The sequence below is a fragment of the Podarcis raffonei genome, chromosome 1 (genome assembly GCF_027172205.1).
Source record: "Podarcis raffonei isolate rPodRaf1 chromosome 1, rPodRaf1.pri, whole genome shotgun sequence".
Lineage (NCBI taxonomy): Eukaryota > Metazoa > Chordata > Lepidosauria > Squamata > Lacertidae > Podarcis > Podarcis raffonei.
Window position 1 is genome coordinate 15074444 of NC_070602.1, and position 16994 is coordinate 15091437.

Here is a 16994-nt window from a genome sequence, read left to right on the forward strand (position 1 = left end):
TGCATGGTGGGGGTGTGCATGCAAAACGACTGTTGCTTAAGAGAACCCACAGGCAGCGTCCTCTGTACCCATAATATTGACTCCAAAATCAGCCGTCTAGGCTCTGTTTTGCTTTCGGAGGTGTGTGTCGGGGGCAGGAATCGCTTCTCAAAAGGCTGTGCTGTGTGACATTTTTTCCCTTCCTTCCCACCAAGCACTGAATGTCTTGGTCGCCAAGCTCAGGGACATAAAATGCTGCCTTTGTCCAGGTTACGTGTAGGCGGGCAACGCACAAGTTTCCTTGCTCCCTTCCTCCACCTCCGCTTCAAGGCACTTCAGTCGAGAAAACTGTTCTTTCAATCCCTGGCGTCTGTCAAGCAATTTATCACTCAATGGTGGCAAATTAAGGGATGGCTTTGTAAGTGCAGGTAAATAGGGACTTAAGAGTAGGGGCCCTCCACACCCCAGGTGTGGCAGCTGCTAAGTTGCAAGGATGGAGACAGAAGTCAACAAGACAATAAGAGCCCATGCATTGCATAGAGGTCCCAGATTTATCCCCAACATCTTCAGGTCAGGCTGGGGAAGACTCTGGTCAGACAATACTGAGCTAGATGCACCAATGGTCTGAATCAGTGGCTGTGTTCATCTCTGCCAAGCTAAGCAGTTGGCTCCTTACCTCTCTCGCCCTGACCCAGCCACTGTGATCCACGCGACGGTCACCTCCAGACTGGATTATTGTAACTCGCTCCACGTGGGGCTGCCCTTGAGACTGACCCAGAGACTCCAGCGTGTGCAGAATGCCACGGCGAGACTCCTCACTGTGGAATCACATTCGCCCAGTGCTATACCAGCTGCACTGGCTCCCGGTGGAGTACAGGATCAGGTTTAAGGTGCTGGTTTTAACCTTTAAAGCCCTATACGGCCTAGGACCCTCGTACCTCTCCTGGTATGCCCCACAGAGGACCTTACGGTCTTCAAACAAAAACATCTTGGAGGTCCCGGGCCACAGAGAGGTTAGGCTGGCCTCAACCAGAGCCAGGGCTTTTTCAGCCATGGCCCCGATCTGGTGGAACGCTCTTTCACAAGAGACTAGGGCCCTGAGGGACTTGACATCTTTCCGCAGGGCCTGCAAGACAGAGCTGTTCCACCAGGCCTTTGGCCAGGGCACAACCTGACCCCCTCCTTTGGCAATCCTCACAGAACTCTAGCCCAATGGTTGCCATTAATCTGATTTGAACTGATTTTATAATGAAATGATTTTAGAATGTTGTATCATTTTACTGTTGTTAGCCGCTCTGAGCCTGGCTTCGGCTGGGGAGGGCAGGATATAAATAAATTATTATTATTATTATTATTATTATTATTATTATTATTATGCTCAGTCGTGGCACGTGGTTTGTTTAAACCAGGGGCAGCCAACATGTTACCTTCCAGACTATATATATATTTTTTTTATTTAGGAATTTATTTGCTGCTTGCATTTTAAGAGAGCGGAGAATCTCTTAGCGGCCTACAACATATCTTAACACGTCATCAATAAAGACCAGTACAACAAAATCCCACATTGTAAAACACCTTACGAATTAGGGCATCGTCTTAAGACTCAGAACAAACGCTGCACATGGAAAACAGCTACAAAGATACAATGAAAATCCCACGTTTTGAAACATCATTACCAGCTAGACAAAATATCCTCTTGCTAAACATCGAAATAAAGGGTTACAGATGAAAATCAACAAAACAGAAATCTTTTGTGGGGCTCCAACTCCAGTCATCCCTGACCATTGGGGATAGCTCAGTTGGTAGAGCGTGAGGCTTTTAATCTTAGGGTTGTGGGTTTCATGTTGGGTGAAAGATTCCAGGGGGCTGGACTCAATGGCCCTCATGGTCCCCTCCAACTATGACTCTATGATTCATTGGCCGTGCTGATGAGACCTGGAGTCCAGCAACACCTGGAGAGTGGCACATTGACTAACACTGGTTTAAACCAGGGTTCAAAATTCGCCAGGGCACAAGGCACATTTCACACCAAGTGAAGATGCCCAGGCGCCAGGATGGCGTCTGACGTTGTCACCATCTGGAGGTGCATGCCTGGGGATCCTTGGGTCTCGACTGTTTTCACACACTAGCAACACATCCTTTTGGGGGGCGGAGCTCAGCATTCTTTAATTTCTTCTTTTTTTGGAATTTGCATTTTATTTATTTGTTTACATTCTTATATTACATCAGTATACGTTGTCATATTACATTACAGGACTTACTGTAATATAATTTCCAAAATGTATACAACACATCCTGTATAATTCTATCCATTATATTTTAGCTGCACAATCAGAACGAAATTCGGGAACCAAAAGTATTGAAGTTGTACTGACTTTTGAGCCGTCTGGCTGAAAAACGGCGACTAGGCATTCCATTTTGGCGACTGTAACCCTGGTTTAAGGAGCCATTCGGCGCCTAGTTTATACATCTGAATTTCTAACAATGGTTTAAACCATGATGTTGCATGATTGAGCTCTGGAGCGCTCCCATTCCACTTTCCCCTTAGCCCATCCAGGAGTAAGTCCGGACTTAACATGACGCCCAAACCAACATTCATGGTTTGTTACTCTCCAAACCACAATGTGAAGCCAAGGTTTGTTCTTGGCTTCCCACTGGTTGTGGCTTTCTGAGAGAAGCAAAGCCCCAATGCTGGTTCAGACAGCCGGTTGTTTGTTTGTTTGTTTGTTTGTTTGTTTGTTTGTTTCCAGTTGGAGGAAGAGAGTTGTGCAAAGAGGAGCCCTTGAACTGCATGCACCAACATGCAACTCTTGCACATTGTGGTTTAAGCAAACCACCCACCTTGGCTCAGCGTTACAGGGAAACGCAGCCAGTGTAAGGTGTCTTCCTATGTCCTAACAGTGTGGTACCAACCACAACTGTCTCATCTCAAGAACAGCGGCATCAGCGATCTTTTTTTGTTCACAAAGTTGTGCATGTTTTGGTGCTGTTACTAAACTCCGCAAAACAACCACCAGAGATAACAGTGGGGGGAAAGGAAGAAAAGTATGTGCTCATCACAGCCAGCAATAGCTCAATCACACTCCCTTAATGGCATGAAAATGACAATTCCTAAAACCACTCCAAAATATAGAAAATGGGTTCTCACTGCTTATGTCCAGCAGAATCAAAACTATTGCAGTTTAAGGGATTGGGTTTTAATCCTCCACCCACCCAACTCCCCTAAGCCTGTTAGCATACAGGGGAAATGCTAGCTTTTCCCCTAACATGAGGAGGTGAAAATGCAAGCAGGTATCTGTGCAAATTAACGGGAACATTCTTACGGTGATTTCCTGCCTGGCAGTCAGTCTCCGGGATTCATAGAATCATGGCCAGCCAACCTCTGCTTAAAAACCTCCAAGGAAGGCTATTCCACCGCCTCTCGTGGGAGTCTGTTCCACTGCTGAACAGCTCTTACTGCCAGAAAGTTCTTCTGAATGTTTAGTTGGAATCTCCTTTCTTGCAACTTGTAGCCATTGGTTCAAGTCCTACCCTCCAGAGCAGGAGAAAACAAGCTTGCTCCCTCCTCTATATGACAGACCTTAAGGTATTTGAAGATGGCTATCATATCTCCTCTCAGTCCCCTTTTTTCCAGGTGAAACATACCCAGCTCCTTCCAGTGCTCCTCATAAAGCTTAGTTTCCAGATCCTTGATCATCTTGGTTGCCCTCTGATGCACACCTACCAGCTTGTCAACGTCCATCTTAAATTGTGGTGCCCAGAATTGGACACAGTATTCAAGGTGTGGTACTATTACTTCCTTTGATCTGGACACTATACTTCTGTTGATGCAGCCTAGAATAGCATTAGCTTTTTTTGCTGCTGCATCACACTGTTGACTCATGTTCAGCTTGTGGTCCACCAAGACCCCTAGATCCTTTTCACATGTACTGCTAGTGATCCAGGTGTCCCCCATCCTATATTTGTGCATCTGGTTCTTCTTGCCTAAGTGCAGAACCTTACATTTGTCCCTATTTAAATTCATTTTGTTAGCTTGCGCCCAGATCTCCAATCTGTTAAGGTCATTTTGAATTCTGGTTCTGTCTTCTGCAGCATTAGCTACCCCTCCCAGTTCAGGGTCATCTGCAAATTTGATGAGCATCCCCTCCAAGTCATTTATAAAGACATTGGACAACAATGGGCCCAGGGAAGAATCCTGCGGCACCCCACTTGTTATTTTTTTCCAGGATGAGGAGGAACCATTCATGAGTACTCTTCGGCTTCAGTCAGTCAACCAGCTACAAATCCACCTAACAGTTACCTTGCTCAACCCACATCTTATCAGCTTCCTCGCGAGAATATCACGGGGGGACTTTGTCAAAACAGGGAGAAAGTTCATACCTTCTACCAGAAATGAACGTTGCTGCCAGTTTTACAGGGCATAGTGGATTCATTATTTCTATAAATGTAATTGTAGGTGTGAAATTTGCCAACCTGATGGGAAAATGTCAGAAGGCGGGGGTGAGGCTTGCTTTTTTTCACACCACCAGGTTAACTGCAAGGGAGAAAGAGAGCGCTGCTGGGCTGACTAAATTTGGAGCCTTTGGAGTTTCTGAAGAATTGGGAAAAGGTGGAACAAACGAACGCTAAACATAGATGCCGTGGTAATTTGCCAGGTTCCATTTGTGACATAGTTGTGGTGGTGGTGCCCCTGGTGCGGTAAAAAAAAATTCCCCAACCCTTCCTTGTACCCAGTTCTACCCAGTTTACTTTCATTTGTGGGAAGGATTGGCAGTTAAGATGCCTAAACTCCTGTACACAGTGCTTTTTCCTGGGGGGATGCAGGGATATGCATACCCTAAACATTTTGTGAATCTAAGCTTGGCCTCATTGAGGGCCAGTATTTCAGTATGAGGAGGAAAATGAAGGTAAAGGTAAAGGGACCCCTGACCGTTAGGTCCAGTCGCGGACGACTCTGGGGTTGTGGCACTCATCTCGCTTTATTGGCCGAGGGAGCCGGCGTACAGCTTCCGGGTCATGTGGCCAGCATGACTAAGCTGCTTCTTGCGAACCAGAGCAGCACACAGAAATGCCGTTTGCCTTCCTGCTGGAGCAGTACCTATTTATCTACTTGCACTGCATGCTTTCGGACTGCTGGGTTGGCAGGAGCACGGACCGAGCAATGGGAGCCCACCTCGTCGCGGGGATTCAAACCGCTGACCTTCTGATTGGCAAGCCCTAGGCTCTGTGGTTTAACCCACAGTGCCAGTCGCATCCCTAAACATTTTTTTTAGAAAGAAAAAAGCACTGCCTGTACATACCAAGTGGAGAAGAGTGGGAGGGAAAAGAGGCAGGATGTACACACAAGAGCATGCATTTAAACCCAGGTGCATCTCTGCACGGCACTGCTTTCAATGGGATGCACACACAAGCTAATCCGCTGCTGTAATGCATGTCAGTTTGTGCAGCTGCTGCTTTTTCGGAAGGAGGGAAGCCAAGAATAGTGCTGGGTCTGGGAGGGTGAAAGCGGGAACACTGCTAGGGGGCATGTTAGGGGGTGGCAAGATTACTGGCTTGTTGCGGAAGCACTGCCCTGTTCCCCACCTGGAAGTGAGCAGCTGAAGCAGCCTCTGCCTTCTGGGGCGGCATTTCTTAGCGTCACTAAATTGGATTCTCCGTTTGGCTCACCCCCCGCCCCACCCCGAACCGCAGCAGGTAGACTAAAGAAGAATGCAAAGCCTTTCTAGCAAGGACTAACACCCGATTGCGTGGGAGGAGTGTAACCCTGCTCCTTATCAGTGTTGATTATGGCAAACAACCAGCATACTGCCCTGCTTCTTTATCCCCCGGCACCCCTCTGTGGAAGCCCTGGTGCAACTGGTGGGGCTCAACTCTGAGCGCCTGACTCCTAGACTGTGCAAACTGCCCCCTCATCCTGCCCCCATTCAGCAGCAGACTTCCGCTTTGGCAGCTAGGGGAGAGGCCATCCTCAGCTTGGCTGTGTAGCCAAAGCAGAGAGTGCACTGGGGAAAGCAAGACACAGTCGGTTTCAAGCACTGCATGTCTTCACTGATGGGCAGGACCCATCAGTGCCAGTGCTCAAGGTGGCACCTGGCGGAAGCTTCGCAGGGGAGGAGAGGAGTGAACAGAGCTCCTTGCCAGCAGCAGCAACAGCAGTGTCAGGCAGTGCCTAGCTGGGCCACTGAGACCAGCTAGAGAGGCTGAGAGCAGGTGCTACAAACTCGCAGGCTGCGCTGGCGATGCTGTTCCTCCAGGGGGCACTATCGCCGCTCCATCACTTCCTCCTCCTCCTGGCAGGCTCCTGCCATTGTCGCTGCTTCCTTAGCAGCCCACTAGAGGGCCCTGGACCACAGCCTGGTGAGTCTTGGCAAAACGGGACCTACTGGAAGCTGGGCAAAAAAACAACGTTCCCTTTGTCCGTCCGTCCGTCCACCTCAGGTCTCTTGAACAAAACTGGGATGGGGGCATTTGAAAGAGTGAACAGAGATGGAATGTGGGGGGATCAAGAGAGAGAGAGATTTCTAGTATAATAATAATGATGATTATGATGATGATGATGATGATGATGTTTTGGTAGCTTTTAGTTTAGGAGCCACTTCTGCACCATGCAAATGCATCAATCAGCATCATATATATATATGCTGCATGTTGCAGGTGGCAATTTAGTGCCACTGCCACAAATGAGGAGTGCCCCCCCCCGAGTTCACAGTGGGGGTGGAGGGATGGGGGCGGCAGTGCTGCTTTTACCACCTGCGGCAAGATTTACAGCTCTGCCCCTGGCCAAGTACCCCTGCAAACTCAGAGGTTGTTCAGAAAAGCAGAAATATCAGAGACACGGTGTGGAATTTCCAAAGACATGAACTGAGAACATAGAGGGAGCCAAAGCAAGAAATTCGAGAGAAGTAAAAGCTTCAGGTTTCTCACATTCCTAGCATCCAAAGATCCATCTTTTAAACACTGCTGTCATTCATCAAGGATGTTTGGGCAGCGATGCAACAACAGAGACTTTTTTCCAGAGCAACCACCATTATTGCCAAACACTTTGCTTAATATTCTCTCCCACTACCACCCCCCCCCCAAAAAAATCACTCCTTGCACATCATTTCTTGCTGGCAGTACATTTTAACAAATGCAATGCATGTGGAATGGCGGTGGAGAACATACTTGTCATGCACTTGCAGGCACTTTGGTACAGGTGGGAAAGATGAGCTCTGAAACCCTAGAGAATGGCTGCCAGCCAGAGTGGACACTTCTGGCCTAGAACAGGGATAGGCAAACTCAGCCCTCCTGATGTTTTGGGACTACAGCTCCCATCATCTCTAGCTAACAGGTCAGGGATGATGGGAATTGTAGTCTCAAAACATCTGGAGGGCCGAGTTTGCCTAAGCCTGGCCTAGCTGGACTGAACGCTCTGGCTTGGTGTAAGGGAGTTTTATGTGCTTGTATTTGTTCTTTCAGATATTATGTGCTCAAGGTACACAAGCACTTACAGGAAGGAGCACAATGCCTTTTCCAAGCAGCCGTAATACAATGCACAGGAATCTGCGCCCACTTGTTTTCTGCTTTCACAAGGCTAAGGAAGAGGCGGGTGTGCAATTTGCAAAGTACCGATGCTAAACAATGGCTCAAAAAAGACGCGGCTGGAAGGATGCTACTAGCAGCATCCCTAACTTTTACACCAGCCTTCGCCAGCCAGGTGTTCTCCAGGTTTGTTTTTTTAGGCTACGCTGTGGCTGTTGCTGGTTGGGGCTGAAAGATTTATACAGCCTGGAGTTGAAGCCAAATGCCCTACAGGGTTGCTGAAAGCTGTTTTACATGTTCCCCTGTCACCATCCTTGGCCTTAAACCTGAAAGATGTGGTACTAGGATCTGCCACATCACACTGTGGACTATTTCACCCACATACATTTTTAGGTGCTCGAACTGAAACCGAACGTGCCTGAGAGCGAAACACTTGCTTACAAACCCATACATCACACAAATACAGAGAATCAGAAGTGGAATTGGGGGTTGCTTTTGGGTATGTTCAGCAGCCAGCCTGGCTTTGCAACTGCAGAATGCATTCCAATAGTTCTGTAGGCAAATCCTTCACTTTGAGACTTGGTTCGCCTTCTGGGGGCTCCTGAGCTGGGACATGCAAGACAAGCTGATAATTATAGTTGCAACTTCTCTGTGCTCAGTTTGCAAGTACTATGCAAACTATCAATAATGGCAAATTGGAGACATGCAATTATTTCACTGATGTTCACGCAGACAGCAGTTGCTTGCTCCGACACGTACAGCAGCCAGTTTGCTATTACCGTCATTTTTGTTCCCTTTTGGGTTGTCTGTTGCAAATCTTTATCATTTCTCTCTTTCCGCTTCATGCAACACACAGGATGTTTCGTGACTGAGGGCGAAAAGCTGCAGGTTGTAGATTAGACTACGATTCCATATACCCATCTTATTTCTACAAATAAAAGGTTGCACTCAAAAACTGGAGCTAGGAGTCAGAAGTGTTTTCATTCTTCCTCTCTCCTTCCCACTTTGCTCCTCCGTGCTGCAGGCTGCAATCCTAAACATACTTTTCTGGGACTAAGCCCTGTTGAGCTAAATTCTATTTGCTTCTGAATAGACATGTATTGGACAGCACTGCCAGTTCCCGGCTGGCGATGCCGCGTGCCAATGAATTCTTGTTAGCAAACTGACGCTGAAATCTTAACTTTCTCCTAAAACCTTTCACCACTGCTCTACATAAGACACAAACCCCTATGATAGACCAGAGGAAAGCATCACCCTGGTTTAACTTCTGGGAAAGTAAGCGCTAGGAGAAGGGAAATTACCAGATCCTCCGATTTAACTCCCCAAAGAAAATCCTCGACCACAAAAATGATCCTAACTCACAGGTTTAACAGCTACTGTTGTTCTGATTCCTTCATGCATGTGTGGTGCTAGTTCTGCTGTTGATACTTAACCTTGGTTCTTTACCAATTTCCTTCATATCCTCTCCACTTATTCCTCTCCCCCCCCCCAGCTTAGTCTTGGGATTCTGCATTCTCTGGCTGCGCCTCTTCCTTCTGCCACCGATCTGTGCTTGCCAAAACGGTAAGTGTTTGACTTCCCTGGGCATAGCTCAGTTGGTTAGTGCCGATAACGCCAAGGTTGCAGCTTAGATCCCCATGTGGGACAACTGCATATTCCTGCATTGCGGGGGGGCTGGACTAAATGATCCTTGGGATCCCTTCCAATTCTATGACTTTTTGGATCTACTCCCCCCCCCCCGTTTATTCTTACATTCACCAACTTGAGCCGCGTGCAAAAGATATATAGGTTAGCGTACAAACCCCGTTTATTCTGCATCCATGGATCTCCCAGTGCTGTTTGGGAAGCATAGCTCAGTCATTATGAGCATGAGACACATAATCTCAGGGTTCTGGGTTCGAATGTCGGGCAAAAGATTCCTGCATTGCAGGGGGTTGGGCAAGATGACCCTTGGGGTCCCTTCTAGTGTTTTGACACACTCCCCACCCCACCCTTTAAACCAGCTTCAATCCAAATTAAGAAAATGTCCCAACTGCCTCTGAACACCTTCCTGAGCTCAGGAACAAGTTTTGGGAACCAGAACTAAAGAGGGCTCACTCGTCCTTTTGCACAAAAGTCACAATCCCGCTCCAGTTTGCTCCTCTGAGCACTTCTGGACGAAGGTTGGCTATTTAATGAGCATTCCTTCTGATTTGTTTGTGCAGAGGTAAGAGGACCCATGGCGTCAAAGTTCCCTCACGCGTGCCAGTAAATGTTCCCATCACTTTCCTTATCGCAAGAAGCCTGATCTGTTCAGGAAAGCAGGTCTGTTGCACAAGACTTCCTAATCAACGCCCATGGTGAGACTTGGATTTGCCAGTATATGGCTGAATCCCACCCCAAAATAGCAGCCAGTCCAGAAGAGCTCTTTGTTTCTTTAAAGGGGAAAAGGGCACCTTCTTTTTCCTGCTGTTGCTGATGTTAATCAGTCGAAAGTCAGCAGCCCTTGACAATCTACTGCAAAACACGCAGAGATCTACCAGAACAGCCCAATCTACCTTCTGCCCATCCCTGGAGTAGGGACTACTGGAAGGCTTGCTTGGGTTTAAAGGCATTTGCTGAGAAAGCTCCTGGCAACCTCCAGGTTAGCTCTCCTGAACCTATGCACAGTTCTCTACACAGTTCCTTCAAATTTCTGCACCTTACATCAGCCCAGACTCAGCTCTCGCCCTTGTGCTCCCCAGTCACCTGCCCCCGTGCTTGCTCTGAAGCAGAGGTTTGGATGCCGCCCCCTTGGCCTGAATGCTGTAGTTGAGATTCCTGCATTGCAGGGGGTTGGACTAGATGTCCTTCAGGGGTCCCTTCCAACTCTACCGTCCCATGATTCTTCTGCTTCTACCTCATCCTTTCCACCGCCTCACCTCTGTTCCTTCCACCCCTCAAGCTGCCATCCAAAGCATGCTTTCTTGGAAGACAGTCCCGGTAAAATCAACAGGGCTTACTTTGGAGTAAATATGGCTTACAGCCTACTCTTTTTGCTCCCCATCTCTGCTTTTTCCTTCTGCACTGTGACACTTCCACACAGCCCTCCTCCAAAGGCCACTGCCAGAGAGAGCCAACAGCGCAGGGTTGTTGTTGCTGCTGCTGCTGCTGCTTTTAAAGGGCCAGACAAACACCTGCAGGTAACATTATCAGAGACAGGTGAACCAGAATATCCATATCTAGACAAAGGATAGCTCTGGTGAGGGGAGGCTACAGCTCTTGCCTATGAGCTTCCCTGGAGCAAATGTTGGGAGACCCCCGACACTGGATCAGGCAGGCGGATCATTATATCATACCTGCCTTACAGCGAGCCACATCTAGCTAAGTATCGCCTACACTGGCTGGCAGCAGCTCTCCGGGGTCTCAGGCAGGCTTCTCTCCAAGCCCCCCCTGGAGATGCTGAGGAATGAACCTGGGACCTTCTGCATGCCAAGCACCAGAGGAACTCAGTGCCGGCACATCTCAGGTGGGTACCACAGCCATTCTAAGAGAACAAGGGTGATTGCATTCATGGTGAGTTTCAGAGAAAAATAGCACTGCCAGGCACAGCTACCGCTTTGCCCTCCAGCTATGGCTGCATAGCTCAGTTGGTTAGAGCATGGGGCTGATAATGCCAAGGTTGCAGGTTCGATCCCCATATGGGACAACTGCATATTCTTGCACTGCAGTGGGTTGGTCTAGATGACCCTCAGGGTCCCTTCCAACTCTAGAATTCTATGAATGCCTCTTTTCCTGCCTCCTTTCCAGCCCCTCAACTGTAACCCGCTTCTTCCTGCCCCGCTCGTCGTGCCTCCGGATCCACAGCTGTCAACTTTTCCCTTTTCTTGCGAGGAATCCTATTAGGAATAAGGGAATTTCCCTTTAAAAAAGGGAAACGTTGACCGCCATGCGGATCCCTCCCTGCCTCCCCCTGCCTCGGGTCCCAGGACCCTTTCCCTCCCGGCCCCCCTTGTCCCCCTCCCTTGCCCCTCCCCACCGCTCCCCCTTCTCCCTGCGCCCTCGGGAGCCGGGACGGCATCCTTCCTTCGAACCCGGCCACCACGATCCCCTTTTCCTGGGGCGGGGAGAGACGCGGGAAACCAGCACGTCTCCGCTGCCCTGGCAAGTCCGGCGCAATCCACGCGGCTCTTGCGCTTACCTGTCCGCGGCGCAAAGATCCGAGGCGCTGCTGCCGCCGCCGCCGCCGCCGCAGCTGCTGCTGCTGCTGCTTCTCCTCCTCCGCGCGCGCGCAGCCGAGGCGGAAAGAATCGGCGAGGCAGCTTTAGGAGGCGCGGGGCGGCGATCCAAGCGCGGGGCGCGCAGCCTTCCGGAGCAGCGAAGCCAGCGGGAGACGACGACTCAGCACGCGCAGCACCGGGCACCGCGCAAAGCTGGCAGCCGCTGCGCCTCGATCGTGGCACGCAAAGCCGTGCGGGGACTTCCAGGAAAGGGGGCGGAGTGGAGAGCTGGGGCGGAGGAGAGGCGAGCAAACCCCACCCTCGGGCTGGGGTGGGGGGAGAGCTGTGCGCGGCGGCGAGCCCTCGGGCGAGCGGGAGCCCCACGTCGGGCCGCGGCTTGGGTTCCTCCCTTGGCGATCCCGGCGCGCCCTCTTCCTCTCCACCCGACGCCGTCTCTTGCCGGGCGCTTCGTAGCGAGTGCGGACGAGGCTGCTGGGGTTGGCGAAGTTCCCCGACGCTGGAGACTGGAAGAAGGCATCCACGCCCCTCTCTCTCCGGGAGCAGAGGGCTCTAGACAGCCTTAACTTTCCCGCCCCGACCTGGCCACTGTGATCCATGCGGCGGTCACCTCCAGGCTTGACTACTGTAATTCGCTCTACCCGGGGCTGCCCTTGAAGCTGTCCCAGAAACTCCAGCGGGTGCAGAATGCTGCAGCGAGGCTCCTCACGGGGTCTTTGCCATGGGAGCATATTCACCCAGTGCTTTTCCAGCTGCACTGGCTCCCGGTAGAGTACAGGGTCGGATTTAAGGTGCTGCTTTTGACCTTTAAAGCCCTTCAAGGCCTAGGACCCTTGTACCTACGAGACCGCCTCTCCCAATATGCCCCACGGAGGACCTCAAGGTCCATAAATAGCAACACCCTAGTGGTCCCAGGCCCTAAGGAAGTTAGATTAGCTTCAACCAGAGCCAGGGCCTTTTCAACACTGGCTCCGGCCTGGTGGAACGCTCTGCCTCATGAGACCAGGGCCCTGCAGGATCTGATTTCTTTCCGCAGGGCCTGCAAGACAGAGTTGTTCCACCTGGCCTTTGGCTTGGAGCCAGTTTGATTCCCTCCCCCTCTTTCTTTTTTCCTTTCTCCTCCTGTGATGAGGCTGCATTTTAATGTTTTAATGTTGTGTTTTAATCTTGTTTTTAAGTTGTATTCATTCAACTTGTTTTTATTATTGCTTGTTAGCCGCCCTGAGCCCGGCCTTGGCTGGGGAGGGTGGGGTATAAATAAAAATTATTATTATTATTACTGCCCTGAGACCTCCGGGTATAAGGCGGTATATAAACCCAATCAATAATTATAATTATAATAATAATACTGCTAGCCCCGATGGCTCAGCTCTGCCTCCGCAATTGGAGGCAGCAAGAGCCGCTTCACCGTGGAGAGGGGCCGTGGGCTTTCCTTCCTTTGAGGTTTCCAAGCAGGGGTTGGGTAGCCATCTGTCATGGACAACCTAGTTCAGGTGCCCATAGTGTGGGGTCGACTAGATGACTCTGGGTGCCCCTTCCAACTGTTCATTTCTGTGATCATAGCCGATTCCTAGGGGCCAAGGTCCTTTCACCCGCCCCCGCCCCCCTCAAGGTTGATGGGCATTGGCATTCAGAAGGGGGGGTGTGTGCCACGATGGATCATGTGGGGCGGGTCTTCCTTGGGCCACCCCAATATTTTATTCAAGTTGGCATCCCTGTCTGTGTTTCTATGAATACCAGTGGCTGGCCTCCACTATGGCAATACAGTTGTACCTCAGGTTACAGACGCTTCAGGTTACAGACTCCGCTAACCCAGAAATAGTACCTCGGGTTAAGAGGTACTGCAGTGGCGCAGCAGCAGGAGGCCCCATTAGCTAATGTGGTACCTCAGGTTAAGAACAATTTCAGGTTAAGAAGGGACCTCCAGAACGAATGAAGTTCTTAACCCAGGTACCACTGTGTGTTGGGACGTGGGTGGCGCTGTGGGTTAAACCACAGAACCTAGGGCTTGCCAATCAGAAGGTCGGCGGTTCGAATCCCCGTGACGGGGTTGTTGGCTATTTGCAGTATAGTAGCGCTGCAGAGAGCTTGCTGGGGAGACCATGCATTAAAAAGGGACTCAAAAATAACTTAAACAAGGTTTTAATTACAAAAACTCCTTACACACTAAATACATCAACAACAAACCAGACCCAACCACCAACCCATCCCCCAGGATAATGGGAGAGCTAGGTGCTACTCCTTATATACTACACCCAAGTGCTGACACAGCTTAATCAATACAACTCAGCAGCACCTGCTATGCTTCACAGCTGTAAAGCTGGGTCTCGTTATTTTGCTCTGGCCCTTGCTCTGGCCCCTTAAAGACATACACATGGAGTGGAACAATGATGAACCTTTACATTTAAAGAAACCATTCAACAGGGGTGAGCTCCCGTTGCTCGGTCCCTGCTCCTGCCAATCTAGCAGTTTGAAAGCACGTCAAAGTCCAAGTAGATAAATAGGTACCGCTCTGGCGGGAAGGTAAACGGCATTCCGTGTGCTGCTTTGGTTCGCCAGAAGCGGCTTAGTCATGCTGGCCACATGACCTGGAAGCTGTACGCTGGCTCCCTCGGCCAATAAAGCGAGATGAGTGCCGCAACCCCAGAGTTGGTCACGACTGGACCTAATGGTCAGGGGTCCCTTTACCTTTACTTTACCTCCCTACGTGGTGCATTTGTCACCATCATTTTATACAGTGGTACCCCGCAAGACGAACACCTCGGAAGACGAAAAACTCGCTAGACGAAGGAGTTTTTTGTTTTCTTAGCCGCTTCGCAAGACGCATTTCCCTATGGGCTTGCTTCGCAAAATGAAGCTTGCCCCGCAAGCTCCGGGGATAGCGGGGAAGCGCAGCGCGTCTTCCCCGCTGTCCCCGGACCTCTTTTGAAGCAAGGGGCGGCAACGGGGAGAAGCAATCTTCTCCCCTCCGCCCCTTCCCTTGCTTTAAAACAGGTCCGGGGACAGAGGGGAAGGTGCGCAGCGCTTCTGTCCCCGGACGGTCTCCATAGGAACGCATTGATTGATTTTCAATGCATTCCTATGGGAAACCGTGCTTCGCAAGACGAAAAACTCGCAAGAAGAAAAAACTTGTGGGACGAATTAATTTCGTCTTGTGAGGCACCACTGTAGTTTTAAGACACCACTTTAACAGCAAGTGTTTGGAGCAGGATAGACCTGCTGCTATTAGTAATTGTTCTTTCGTGATTTGATATGTATTTTTAAGGGTTGTGTTATTTTGTGCATTTTTTAAAATCTGTCTTGCAAAACATGCACACACACGGCTTGTGCAAAGTGTGGTGTAACATTTAAAGTAAGCAAAATAAAATACTAGAAAACAAGTCCAATCCAAACAGTTGAATCCTACCAGGAAGGAGCCGGCCTTTCCTCCTCCCTCTCAAAAAGGCCGGAAAAGAGAGGGATCGGTCTGGATCTTCTCAGTGGGATCCATTCCACGTTCTCGAGGCGATTGCCATGAGCGCTGCCGTTCTCCCCCTGCGGAAGCATTTGTTCAGAGTCTATATTAAGGACCTCTTTTCACAGAGCTGTTTTGATTAGGGAGAGAGTTAATCTGAAAGCACTTTGCAACACACTAAGCAGAGAAATTAGTAATATTAATAATGACTGGGCTAAAGTGGACTAGTAAATTGAAGTCAGGGCAGGTGCCAGGATCCTTGCTGAATTCCAGGACAAGCAGCACACTACTAAGCACTCAGTGCTTGTAAGTTTGTCACACAGTTTGGCATTTTTGTTATCGTCGTTTAACCATTCATAGGTGCAGTGCATGTAACTCTTTGTCCCATCATGACCCCAGTAAGAATCCGCCACATTTATGTCAGTGGAAACTTCCCTCCCGTTGCAAATTGGTGGTGTGCAAAAGGCTGTGTGCAAACAGGACGGGGCGGGGGGGGCAAAGAGTTAAAGCAGGGGTCAGCAAAGTTTTTTAGCAGCGGGCCGGTCCACTGTCCCTCAGACCTTGTGGGGGGCCAGCCTGTTTGGGGGGAGGCGGGAATGAACGAATTCCTATGCCCCACAAATAACTCAGAGGTGCATTTTAAATAAAAGGACACATTCTACTCATGTAAAAACACACTGATTCCTGGACCGTCCGTGGGCCAGATTGAGAAGATGATTGGGCCGAATCCGGCCCCTGGGCCTTAGTTTGCCTACCCATGACTTAGTGGGTACTGAAGCCAGAATCTTAAATTATCAGCTTATTCCAGGTAGAGATGCACCATTTTGGTTTTTCTCAGTATTCCAATCTAGTTCACCCAATTTCCACATCCGTTTGCAAACTTTAAGGGGGAAAATAATGAAAATTTATAAACATTTCTCTTAATACACGCATTCCTCCTAATCTGAACATTTTTTGCAAGCCTAATGTAATGCATTTATGTACATCATATGGGTGTGGCTGTGCACACTTCCCCCTAATACAGGGGTCAGCATACTTTTCAGCAGGGGGCCGGTCCACCGTCCCTCAGACCTTGTGGGGGGCCAGACTATATTTGGGGGGGGGGAATGTACGAATTCCTATGCCCCACAAATAACCCAGAGATGCATTTTAAATAAAAGGGCACATTCTACTCATGTAAAAACACACTGATTCCCGGACCATCTGTGGGCCGGATTTAGAAGGCAATTGGGCCGGATCCGGACCCCGGGCCTTAGTTTGCCTACCGGTGAGTTAAAGCAACCCTCCCTCCTATATGCATTTTTGTGTGTTTTTCTATAATTCTTATTAAATTTTCTGATTTACATTTTAGAATATTCATTTAAACAACCTCAAAATATCAATGACTTCCCTTCTTCTCTTTGCATGGTTCATTTTGCATAACATAAATCTCTGCATATTTTATACATACTAAACCATTCAGTGGGGACACGGGTGGCACTGTGGGTTAAACCACAGAGCCTAGGACTTGCAAATCAGAAGGTCGGTGGTTCGAATCCCCGTGACAGGGTGAGCTCCCATCGCTCGGTCCCTGCTCCTGCCAACCTAGCAGTTTGAAAGCACATCAAAGTGCAAATAGATAAATAGGTAGCGCTCCGGCGGGAAGGTAAACGGCGTTTCCATGCGCTGCTCTGGTTTGCCAGAAGCGGCTTAGTCATGCCGGCTCCCTCGGTCAGTAAAGCGAGATGAGCACCGCAACCCCAGAGTCGGCCATGACTGGACCTAATGGTCAGGAGTCCCTTTACCTTTAAACCATTCAGTATTCCATTATTACATCCATCAAAACTTATTTACACTGTTGAATT

General features: G+C 49.5%; 1 protein-coding gene across 1 annotated transcript in view; it reads right to left on the reverse strand.

Moving 5' to 3' along the window:
• LBHD2 (LBH domain containing 2) overlaps window positions 1-11888 on the reverse strand; it is a 53286-nt gene extending 41398 nt beyond the window's left edge. The window contains exon 1 of the mRNA XM_053367654.1: window positions 11660-11888. The gene's annotated coding sequence lies outside the window, so the exon portion shown is untranslated. The remainder of the gene's footprint in view (window positions 1-11659) is intronic.
• Window positions 11889-16994: the final 5106 nt, after the last annotated feature.